The sequence below is a fragment of the Coregonus clupeaformis genome, chromosome 23 (assembly GCF_020615455.1).
Source record: "Coregonus clupeaformis isolate EN_2021a chromosome 23, ASM2061545v1, whole genome shotgun sequence".
NCBI classification, from domain to species: domain Eukaryota; kingdom Metazoa; phylum Chordata; class Actinopteri; order Salmoniformes; family Salmonidae; genus Coregonus; species Coregonus clupeaformis.
In genome coordinates, this window is record NC_059214.1 from 52,636,094 (window position 1) to 52,648,220 (window position 12,127).

Sequence of the window (12,127 nt, forward strand, 5' to 3'; positions counted from 1 at the left end):
GGAACTGGGTGAGTAATGTTTAGTCTGAAAACACCATCCAACCTGGCTCTGAGTGAGTAATGTTTAGTCTGAAAAAACCATCCAACCTGGAACTGAGTGAGTAACGTTTAGTCTGAAAACACCATCCAACCTGGAACTGGGTGAGTAATGTTTAGTCTGAAAACACCATCCAACCTGGAACTGGGTGAGTAATGTTTAGTCTGAAAACACCATCCAACCTGGAACTGAGTCAGTAATGTTTAGTCTGAAAACACCATCCAACCTGGAACTGGGTGAGTAATGTTTAGTCTGAAAACACCATCCAACCTGGAACTGGGTGAGTAATGTTTAGTCTGAAAACACCATCCAACCTGGAACTGGGTGAGTAATGTTTAGTCTGAAAACACCATCCAACCTGGAACTGGGTGAGTAATGTTTAGTCTGAAAACACCATCCAACCTGGAACTGGGTGAGTAATGTTTAGTCTGAAAACACCATCCAACCTGGAACAGGGTGAGTAATGTTTAGTCTAAAAACACCATCCAACCTGGAACAGGGTGAGTAATGTTTAGTCTGAAAACACCATCCAACCTGGAACTGAGTGAGTAATGTTTAGTCTGAAAACACCATCCAACCTGGAACTGAGTGAGTAATGTTTAGTCTGAAAACACCATCCAACCTGGAACTGAGTGAGCAATGTTTAGTCTGAAAACACCATCCAACCTGGAACTGGGTGAGTAATGTTTAGTCTGAAAACACCATCCAACCTGGAACTGAGTGAGTAATGTTTAGTCTGAAAACACCATCCAACCTGGAACTGGGTGAGTAATGTTTAGTCTGAAAACACCATCCAACCTGGAACTGGGTGAGTAATGTTTAGTCTGAAAACACCATCCAACCTGGAACTGGGTGAGTAATGTTTAGTCTGAAAACACCATCCAACCTGGAACTGAGTGAGTAATGTTTAGTCTGAAAACACCATCCAACCTGGAACTGGGTGAGTAATGTTTAGTCTGAAAACACCATCCAACCTGGAACAGGGTGAGTAATGTTTAGTCTGAAAACACCATCCAACCTGGAACTGGGTGAGTAATGTTTAGTCTGAAAACACCATCCAACCTGGAACAGGGTGAGTCATGTTTAGTCTGAAAACACCATCCAACCTGGAACTGGGTGAGTAATGTTTAGTCTGAAAACACCATCCAACCTGGAACTGAGTGAGTAACGTTTAGTCTGAAAACACCATCCAACCTGGAACTGGGTGAGTAATGTTTAGTCTGAAAACACCATCCAACCTGGAACTGAGTGAGTAACGTTTAGTCTGAAAACACCATCCAACCTGGAACTGAGTGAGTAACGTTTAGTCTGAAAACACCATCCAACCTGGAACTGAGTGAGTAATGTTTAGTCTGAAAACACCATCCAACCTGGAACTGGGTGAGTAATGTTTAGTCTGAAAACACCATCCAACCTGGAACTGAGTGAGTCATGTTTAGTCTGAAAACACCATCCAACCTGGAACTGGGTGAGTAATGTTTAGTCTGAAAACACCATCCAACCTGGAACTGGGTGAGTAATGTTTAGTCTGAAAACACCATCCAACCTGGAACTGAGTGAGTCATGTTTAGTCTGAAGCTAATTTTAAAGCCAAGAAGAAAAATAAATTACAATGATATATTTGACTTTTTAAGGACTGAATGCTAAACTAAGGCTACCAAGCTTGCTAGATTATATCAGATCAATTAGCACTGAGGTGTGAAGTGAGAGGTGTCAAAGCCCTTGAGCCCAATAATGGCAGGAAAGTTTCACAGCCTCCCCCACCTAAAAGCAGAGGCCTTTGAAGCCCCCTCCATCTGTGCAGAGGTCATTACAATACAGTACCCCCTGGATTCATCTCTATTTTGAATTGATATGCAGCCAGGACACTTCAATTGTAAATTACCTCAATAAGAAACAATATTGTTGCTTCGATCACATCAGACGATATCCTCCTCTCAATCTCCAAAACACAACAGCCACAGGACAACTTTGTTTAATAATATAATAATATGCCATTTAGCAGACGCTTTTATCCAAAGCGACTTACAGTCATGCGTGCATACATTTATTTTTTTGTGTATGGGTGGTCCCGGGGATCGAACCCACTACCTTGGCGTTACAAGCGCCGTGCTCTACCAGCTGAGCTACAGAGGACCACGTCGTAAAGGACCATTCGCCGAAACTAAAGAGACATAGCTAGCTAACGACCTCCTTTTCCACAAAAAACGGTGCACAGAGACTTGCTAGCTTCGTTAGCCAGCTAGCTGGGATTTTCTACAAGGAATCTGCCTCCTGAAAAAAAAGTGGGAAAAAAAAGCTTCTCCCAAGTGGGTGTGACACATTTTTACATTTACGTCATTTAGCAGACGCTCTTATCCAGAGCGACTTACAGTTAGTGAGTGCATACATTATCATACTGACACCTACTCCCGTTGCCTGCTGCACTGCTGCTTGGATTCCACCTGGCGATCTGTTCACCGTCTGCCCTGTCTCCCCCTGTCTCCCCCCTCACCGTCTGCCCTGTCTCCCCCTGTCTCCCCCCTCTCTCCCGAGCTTTCGCTTACCTCCAGCACACACGCTCTGTTGGGACGAGTGACTCTGAACTTACGATGGCTAGCCCCAAGTCGTTATATTTTTTTCTTGTGCTTTATGCTATTTGCCTCATGACTCCTGAGTGCTTTGTTGACTATGAACTTGCTTGTTTACCCAACCGTGGGACAGACAATGTTTGTTCCCACACTCGGGACTCTGACTCTCTATTGGTTACACAGACTCTTGGCTTTGTATTCATGTTACCTGATGAAATTGCTGTACAATATGATCTTGTAGCCATCTGATGCACATTCAAATGTCATAATAAATCAACCCTGCAGAGCTCCTCCCTGTCCTCTGCCGTGCCCTGATTGTATTACTGCTGATGATATCTGGAAATGTGTATGTACACCCTGGTCCATCTACTGTTGCTAGCCCCAATTCTGACCTGTGCTCTGATATTTGCTTCACTGATTTCTGCTCTCGTAAAAGCCTGGGTTTTTCTGCACATTAACACTAGAAGCTTCTTACCTAAAATTGATCAATTGAAAGTGTGGGTTCACAGCTCCAATCCAGATGTGTTGGTCATTACTGAGACGTGGTTAAAAAATAGTGTTTTGAACACTGATGTTAACCTTTCTGGTTAGAACCTTTTTCGGCAAGACAGATCTTCCAAAGGTGGTGGAGTGGCAATCTTTACTAGGGAACGGTTGTCTCCACCAAGTCTGTCCCAAACAATTTGATTTGCTGGTTTTGAGCATTAAACTTTCAAATAGCTCTTTGTTGACTGTTACTGGGTGTTATCGTCCTCCATCAGCACCGGCCTGTACCCTACCTGCCCTAAGCTCTCTCCTGGCCCCTTACACTAAGTCTGAATTTGTCCTGCTAGGTGACCTAAACTGGGACATGCTTAAACCACCTGACCTAAGGTCCTAAAGCAGTGGGACTCCCTAAATCTTTCTCAGATTATTACCAATTCCACAAGGTATGACTCCAAACACCCAGAAAAGGCTACTCTCCTTGATGTTATCCGCACCAATAATCCTGATGCGTATCAGTCTGGTGTTTTCTGTAATGACCTTAGTGATCACTGTTTTACAGCCTGTGTTCGTAATGGCTGCTCAGTGAAACGACCTGTCCTGATTTGTCATAGACGCTTGCTAAAAAACTTTAATGAGCAAGCCTTCCTTCATGACCTGGCCTCTGTAAATTGGTATAGAATCAGCTTGATCCCCTCTGTCGAAGACGCTTGGACCTTCTTTTTTGATATTTTCAGTGGTATTGTTAACAAACACGCCCCCATAAAGAAAATGAGATTTTTAAAAACAGGTTCAGCCCCTGGTTCGACCGTGATCTGGCAGAGTTACTTCACCTCAAGAATTCCATTTGGCGAAAGGGTCGGCACACGCATACTCAGGCTGACTGGCTCTCGTTCAGGCAAATGAGAAATAAGTGCACTCAGGCTATCCGGAAGGCCAAAGTTAGTTTCTTTAAGGAGCAGTTCTCTCTCTGTGGGTCTAACCCCAAGAAGTTCTGGAAAACGGTTAAAGACCTGGAGAATAAACCCTCCTCCTCACAGCTGCCCATGTCCCTTAATGTTGATGATGTGGTTGTTACTGACAAGGAGCGCATGGCTGAGCTCTTTAATCATAGTATTCTCTCAAAGCTTTTGATACCGTAGACCATTCCATTCTTGTGGGCCGGCTAAGGAGTATTGGTGTCTCTGAGGGGTCTTTGGCCTGGTTTGCTAACTACCTCTCTCAAAGAGTGCAGTGTATAAAGTCAGAACGTCTGCTGTCTCAGCCACTGCCTGTCACCAAGGGAGTACCCGACGGCTCCATCCTAGGCCCCACGCTCTTCTCAATTTACATCAACAACACAGCTCAGGCAGTAGGAAGCTCTCTCAACCATTTATATGCAGATGATACAGTACTCCCCGGATTTTGTGTTAAACGCTCTACAACAAAGCTTTCTTAGTGTCCAACAAGCTTTCTCTGACCTTAACCTTGTTCTGAACACCTCCAAAACAAAGGTCATGTGATTTGGTAAGAAGAATGCCCCTCTCCCCACCGGTGTGATTACTACCTCTGAGGGTTTAGAGCTTGAGGTAGTCACCTCATACATTTACATTTACATTTTAGTCATTTAGCAGACGCTCTTATCCAGAGCGACTTACAGGAGCAATTAGGGTTAAGTGCCTTGCTCAAGGGCACATTAACGTCATTTAGCAGACGCTCTTAGCCAGAGCGACTCACAAATTGGTGTGTTCACCCTATAGCCAGTGGGATAACCACTTTACAATTTGTGGGGGGTTAGAAGGATTACTTTATCCTATCCCAGGTATTCCTTAAAGAGGTGGGGTTTCAAATGTCTCCGGAAGGTGGTGAGTGACTCCGCTGTCCTGGCGTCGTGAGGGAGCTTGTTCCACCATTGGGGTGCCAGAGCAGCGAACAGTTTTGACTGGGCTGAGCGGGAGCTATGCTTCCGCAGAGGAAGGGAGCCAGCAGGCCAGAGGTGGATGAACGCAATGCCCTCGTTTGGGTGTAGGGACTGATCAGAGCCTGAAGGTACAGAGGTGCCGTTCCCTCACTGCTCCATAGGCAAGCACCATGGTCTTGTAGCGGATGCGAGCTTCAACTGGAAGCCAGTGGAGTGTGCGGAGGAGGGGGGGTGACGTGAGAGAACTTGGGAAGGTTGAACACCAGACGGGCTGCGGCATTCTGGATGAGTTGTAGGGGGTTTAATGGCACAGGCAGGGAGGCCAGCCAACAGCGAGTTGCAGTAGTCCAGACGGGAGATGACAAGTGCCTGGATTAGGACCTGTGCCGCTTCCTGTGTAAGGCAGGGTCGTACTCTCGAATGTTGTAGAGCATGAACCTGCAGGAGCGGGTCACCGCCTTGATGTTGGCGGAGAACGACAGGGTGTTGTCCAGGGTCACGCCTAGGCTCTTCGCACTCTGGGAGGAGGACACAGCGGAGTTGTCAACCGTGATGGCGAGATCATGGAACGGGCAGTCCTTCCCCGGGAGGAAGAGCAGCTCCGTCTTGCCAGGGTTCAGCTTGAGGTGGTGATCCGTCATCCATACTGATATGTCTGCCAGACATGCAGAGATGCGATTCGCCACCTGGTTATCAGAAGGGGGAAAGGAGAAGATTAGTTGTGTATCGTCAGCGTAGCAATGATAGGAAAGGCCATGTGAGGATATGACAGAGCCAAGTGACTTGGTGTATAGGGAGAAAAGGAGAGGGCCTAGAACTGAGCCCTGGGGGACACCAGTGGTGAGAGCACGTGGTGCGGAGACAGCTTCTCGCCACGCCACTTGGTAGGAGCGACCGGTCAGGTAGGACGCAATCCAGGAGTGAGCCGCGCCGGAGATGCCCAGCTCGGAGAGGGTGGAGAGGAGGATCTGATGGTTCACAGTATCAAAGGCAGCAGACAGGTCTAGAAGGACAAGAGCAGAGGAGAGAGAGTTAGCTTTAGCAGTGCGGAGAGTCTCCGTGACACAGAGAAGAGCAGTCTCAGTTGAATGACCAGTCCTGAAACCTGATTGGTTTGGATCAAGAAGGTCATTCTGAGAGAGATAGCAAGAGAGTTGGCTAAAGACGGCACGCTCAATAGTTTTGGAAAGAAAAGAAAGAAGGGATACTGGTCTGTAGTTGTTGACATCAGTGGGGTCGAGTGTTGGTTTTTGAGAAGGGGAGCAACTCTCGCTCTCTTGAAGACGGAAGGGACATGGCCAGCGGTCAAGGATGAGTTGATCAGCGAGGTGAGGTAGGGGGAGAAGGTCACCGGAGATGGTCTGGAGAAGGGAGGAGGGGATGGGGTCAAGCGGGCAGGTTGTTGGGCGGCCTGCAGTCACAAGTCGCAGGATTTTATCTGGAGAGAGAGGGGAGAAAGAAGTCAAAGCATAGGGTAGGGCAGTGTGAGCAGGACCAGCAGTGTCATTAGACTTAACAAATGAGGATCGGATGTCGTCAACCTTCTTTTTCAAAGTGGTTGACGAAGTCATCCACAGAGAGAGAGGAGGGGGGGGAGGAGGATTCTGGAGGGAGGAAAATGTGGCAAAGAGCTTCCTAGGGTTAGAGGCAGATGCTTGGAATTTAGAGTGGTAGAAGGTGGCCTTAGCAGCAGAAACAGATGAAGAAAATGTAGAGAGGAGGGAGGAAAAGATGCCAGGTCGGCAGGGAGTTTAGTTTTCTTCCATTTCCGCCCGCTGCCCGGAGCTCTGTTCTGTGAGCTCGCAATGAGTCATCAAGCCACGGAGCTGGAGGGGAGGACCGAGCCGGCCGGGAGGATAGGGGACACAGAGAGTCAAAGGATGCAGAAAGGGGAGGAGAGGAGGGTTGAGGAGGCAGAATCAGGAGATTGGAGGGAGAAGGATTGAGCAGAGGGAAGAGATGATAGGATGGAAGAGGAGAGAGTAGTGGGAGAGAGAGAGCGAAGGTTGCGGCGGCGCATTACCATCTGTGTAGGGGCAGAGTGAGTAGTGTGGGAGGAGAGCGAGAGAGAAAAGGAAACAAAGTAGTGGTCGGAGACATGGAGGGGAGTTGCAGTGAGATTAGTAGAGGAGCAGCATCTAGTGAAGATGAGGTCAAGCGTATTGCCTGCCTTGTGAGTAGGGGGACGGTGAGAGGGTGAGGTCAAAAGAGGAGAGGAGTGGAAAGAAGGAGGCAGAGAGAAATGAGTCAAATGTGGACATAGGGAGGTTGAAATCCCCCAAAACTGTGAGGGGTGAGCCATCCTCAGGGAAGGAACTTATCAAGGCGTCAAGCTCATTGATGAACTCTCCAAGGGAACCTGGAGGGCGATAGATGACAAGGATATTAAGCTTAAATGGGCTAGTGACTGTGACAGCATGGAATTCAAATGAGGAGATAGACAGATGGGTTAGGGGAAAAATTGAGAATGTCCACTTGGGAGAGATGAGGATTCCTGTACCACCACCCCTCTGACCAGATGCTCTCGGGGTATGCGAGAACACATGGTCAGACGAGGAGAGAGCAGTAGGAGTAGCAGTGTTTTCAGTGGTGATCCATGTTTCCGTCAGCGCCAGGAAGTCGAGGGACTGGAGGTTGGCATAGGCTGGGATGAAGTCAGCTTTGTTGGCAGCAGAACGGCAGTTCCAGAGGCTGCCTGCGACCTGGAACTCCACGTGGGTGGTGCGTGCAGGGACCACCAGGTTAGAGAGGCAGCAGCCACGCGGTGTGGTGCGTTTGTGTAGCCTGTGCAGAGAGGAGAGAACAGGGATAGGCAGAGGCATAGTTGACAGGCTGTAGCAAATGGCTACAAAAATGCAGAGGAGATCGGAATGAAATGAGCTAAGCATCTGGGAGAGGAGAGAGCAGGGCCTCCCTCACCAAAAACTTCTACCTCAGAAACTAAAATTGTTTCACTGAACCACCCGAACAAAAACTCTCCCAACTTCCACCTTTAGAAATCAGAATTGTTGTGAACCACAGCGGTTCAATGTTTAAAGGAATAGACTCAACCCACTTTATTCAGCTAGCTAACTATGACACCACAGCTAACTAGCAAGCTAGCATCCAATAACAATAACACACCGTTTAGCACCAACACTTGGTCACAACAAACCACCAATAGTGTGATAACACACTAAACAGATCGTTCGTGTCTGTGTCAAGTTCCTTTCATGACGCAGCAATGATTAGACGTTGGCTAGCTAGGACAAGTATATTGTATTTAGCTACTACCGTACAGTTAGCTGGTCGTGTTGGGTAGCTAGCAATGGCCACTGTGTTGACTTTGTTTGAAGAACGGCTAGCTAGCTAGCTTCGTGCTACACCCGGCACACAATGGCTACTGTGTTGACTCTGACTCTGTTCGAAAAACGGCTAGTTAGCTCGCCGTGCTACAGCCGGCACGGCCGAAGACACTGCCAAGACACAGTAACTACCCACAACAACCCACGATGCCTAGCTATGACGCCGTAGCTAACTAGCAAGCTAGCATCCATTAACACACAATTTAGCACCAATACTTGGTTACAACAAACTGCCAAGAGTGTGTTAGCACACTAAACAGATAATTCAAGTCCGTGTCTAGTTCCTTTCATAACGCATAACGCAGCAAAAAATTAAACGTTGGCTAGCAGCACATTAACATTGGAAACAGCTCTCCAGCGTTGCTAATCGTTACCAGTAGCTACCCGCTAGCTAGCTAGCCTCGTGCTTCGATACTAACCTACAATTACCTACGGAAACCTACAATATCAACAATACTAACCTATAATAAATACAATACCTAACTACAGCTAACTACCTACCTACGATTTAATACATGGTTAAGCTTTACTCAACACCATATGAGAAGCTTACCTCCTGCTTACCTCCAGCTAGAGAAAAACACAACCTCTCCCGACAACCTCTCCCCACTCCTCATACAAGTCCTTGGGAGTACGGCTAGACGGTACACTGTCCTTCTCTCAGCACATATCAAAGCTGCAGGCTAAGGTTCAATCTAGACTTGGTTTCCTCTATCGTAATCACTCCTCTTTCACCCCAGATGCCAAACTAACCCTGATTCAGATAACCATCCTACCGATGCTATATTATGGAGACGTCATTTATAGATCGGCAGGTAAGGGTGCTCTCGAGCGGCTAGATGTTCTTTACCATTCGGCCATCAGATTTGCCACCAATGCTCCTTATAGGACACATCACTGCACTCTATACTCCTCTGTAAACTGGTCATCTCTGTGTACCCGTCACAAGACCCACTGGTTGAAGCTTATTTATAAAACCCTCTTAGGCCTCACTCCCCCCTATCTGAGATACCTACTGCAGCCCTCATCCTCCACATACAACACCCGTTCTGCCAGTCACATTCTGTTAAAGGTCCCCAAAGCACACACATCCCTGGGTCGCTCCTCTTTTCAGTTCAGCGACTGGAACGAGCTGCAAAAAACACTCAAACTGGACAGTTTTATCTCCATCTCTTCATTCAAAGACTCAATCATGGGCACTCTTACTGACAGATGTGGCTGCTTCGCGTGACGGAGCTGCTCTTCCTCCCGGGGAAGGACTGCCTGTTCCATGATCTCGCCATCACGGTTGACAACTCCGTTGTGTCCTCCTCCCAGAGTGCGAAGAGCCTTGGCGTGACCCTGGACAACACCCTGTCGTTCTCCGCTAACATCAAGGCGGTGACCCAATCCTGTAGGTTCATGCTCTACAACATTCGGAGAGTACGACCCTGCCTTACACAGGAAGCGGCACAGGTCCTAATCCAGGCACTTGTCATCTCCCATCTGGATTACTGCAACTCGCTGTTGGCTGGGCTCCCTGCCTGTGCCATTAAACCCCTACAACTCATCCAGAATGCCGCAGCCCGTCTGGTGTTCAACCTTCCCAAGTTCTCTCACGTCACCCCGCTCCTCCGCACACTCCACTGGCTTCCAGTTGAAGCTCGCATCTACTACAAGACCATGGTGCTTGCCTACGGAGCTGTAAGGGGAACGGCACCTCCGTACCTTCAGGCTCTGATCAGTCCCTACACCCAAACGAGGGCACTGCGTTCATCCACCTCTGGCCTGCTGGCTCCCCTACCTCTGCGGAAGCATAGTTCCCGCTCAGCCCAGTCAAAACTGTTCGCTGCCCTGGCACCCCAATGGTGGAACAAGCTCCCTCACAACGCCAGGACAGCGGAGTCACTCACCACCTTCCGGAGACATTTGAAACCCCACCTCTTTAAGGAATACCTGGGATAGGATAAAGTAATCCTTCCTCCTGACGTGACACTTGGCATTCAGGCAAAAGAGTTCAATCTTGGTTTCATCAAACCAGAGAATCTTGTTTCTCATGGTCTGAGTCCTTCAGGTGCCTTTTGGCAAACTGTATTTGTCACATGCGCCGAATACAACAGGTGTAGACCTTACAGTGAAATGCTTACTTACAAGCCCTTAACCAACAATGCAGTTTTATGAAAAATAAGTGTTAAGTAAAAAATAGATACAGTGGGGGGAAAAAAGTATTTAGTCTGCCACCAATTGTGCAAGTTCTCCCACTTAAAAAGATGAGAGAGGCCTGTAATTTTCATCATAGGTACACGTCAACTATGACAGACAAATTGAGAATTTTTTTCTCCAGAAAATCACATTGTAGGATTTTTAATGAATTTATTTGCAAATTATGGTGGAAAATAAGTATTTGGTCACCTACAAACAAGCAAGATTTCTGGCTCTCACAGACCTGTAACTTCTTCTTTAAGAGGAACTCGTTACCTGTATTAATGGCACCTGTTTGAACTTGTTATCAGTATAAAAGACACCTGTCCACAACCTCAAACAGTCACGCTCCAAACTCCACTATGGCCAAGACCAAAGAGCTGTCAAAGGACACCAGAAACAAAATTGTAGACCTGCACCAGGCTGAGAAGACTGAATCTGCAATAGGTAAGCAGCTTGGTTTGAAGAAATCAACTGTGGGAGCAATTATTAGGAAATGGAAGACATACAAGACCACTGATAATCTCCCTCGATCTGGGGCTCCACGCAAGATCTCACCCCGTGGGGTCAAAATGATCACAAGAACGGTGAGCAAAAAATCCCAGAACCACACGGGGGGACCTAGTGAATGACCTGCAGAGAGCTGGGACCAAAGTAACAAAGCCTACCATCAGTAACACACTACGCCGCCAGGGACTCAAATCCTGCAGTGCAAGACGTGTCCCCCTGCTTAAGCCAGTACATGTCCAGGCCCGTCTGAAGTTTGCTAGAGTGCATTTGGATGATCCAGAAGAGGATTGGGAGAATGTCATATGGTCAGATGAAACCAAAATAGAACTTTTTGGTAAAAACTCAACTCGTCGTGTTTGGAGGACAAAGAATGCTGAGTTGCATCCAAAGAACACCATACCAACTGTGAAGCATGGGGGTGGAAACATCATGCTTTGGGGCTGTTTTTCTGCAAAGGACCAGGACGACTGATCCGTGTAAAGGAAAGAATGAATGGGGCCATGTATTGTGAGATTTTGAGTGAAAACCTCCTTCCATCAGCAAGGGCATTGAAGATGAAACGTGGCTGGGTCTTTCAGCATGACAATGATCCCAAACACACCGCCCGGGCAACAAAGGAGTGGCTTCGTAAGAAGCATTTCAAGGTCCTGGAGTGGCCTAGCCAGTCTCCAGATCTCAACCCCATAGAAAATCTTTGGAGGGAGTTGAAAGTCCGTGTTGCCCAGCGACAGCCCCAAAACATCACTGCTCTAGAGGAGATCTGCATGGAGGAATGGGCCAAAATACCAGCAACAGTGTGTGAAAACCTAGTGAAGACTTACAGAAAACGTTTGACCTGTGTCATTGCCAACAAAGGGTATATAACAAAGTATTGAGAAACTTTAGTTATTGACCAAATACTTATTTTCCACCATAATTTGCAAATAAATTCATAAAAAATCCTACAATGTGATTTTCTGGATTTTTTTTCTCATTTTGTCTGTCATAGTTGACGTGTACCTATGATGAAAATTACAGGCCTCTCTCATCTTTTTAAGTGGGAGAACTTGCACAATTGGTGGCTGACTAGCATTCTCACGTATGTGTTTATTTTTTTATATTTT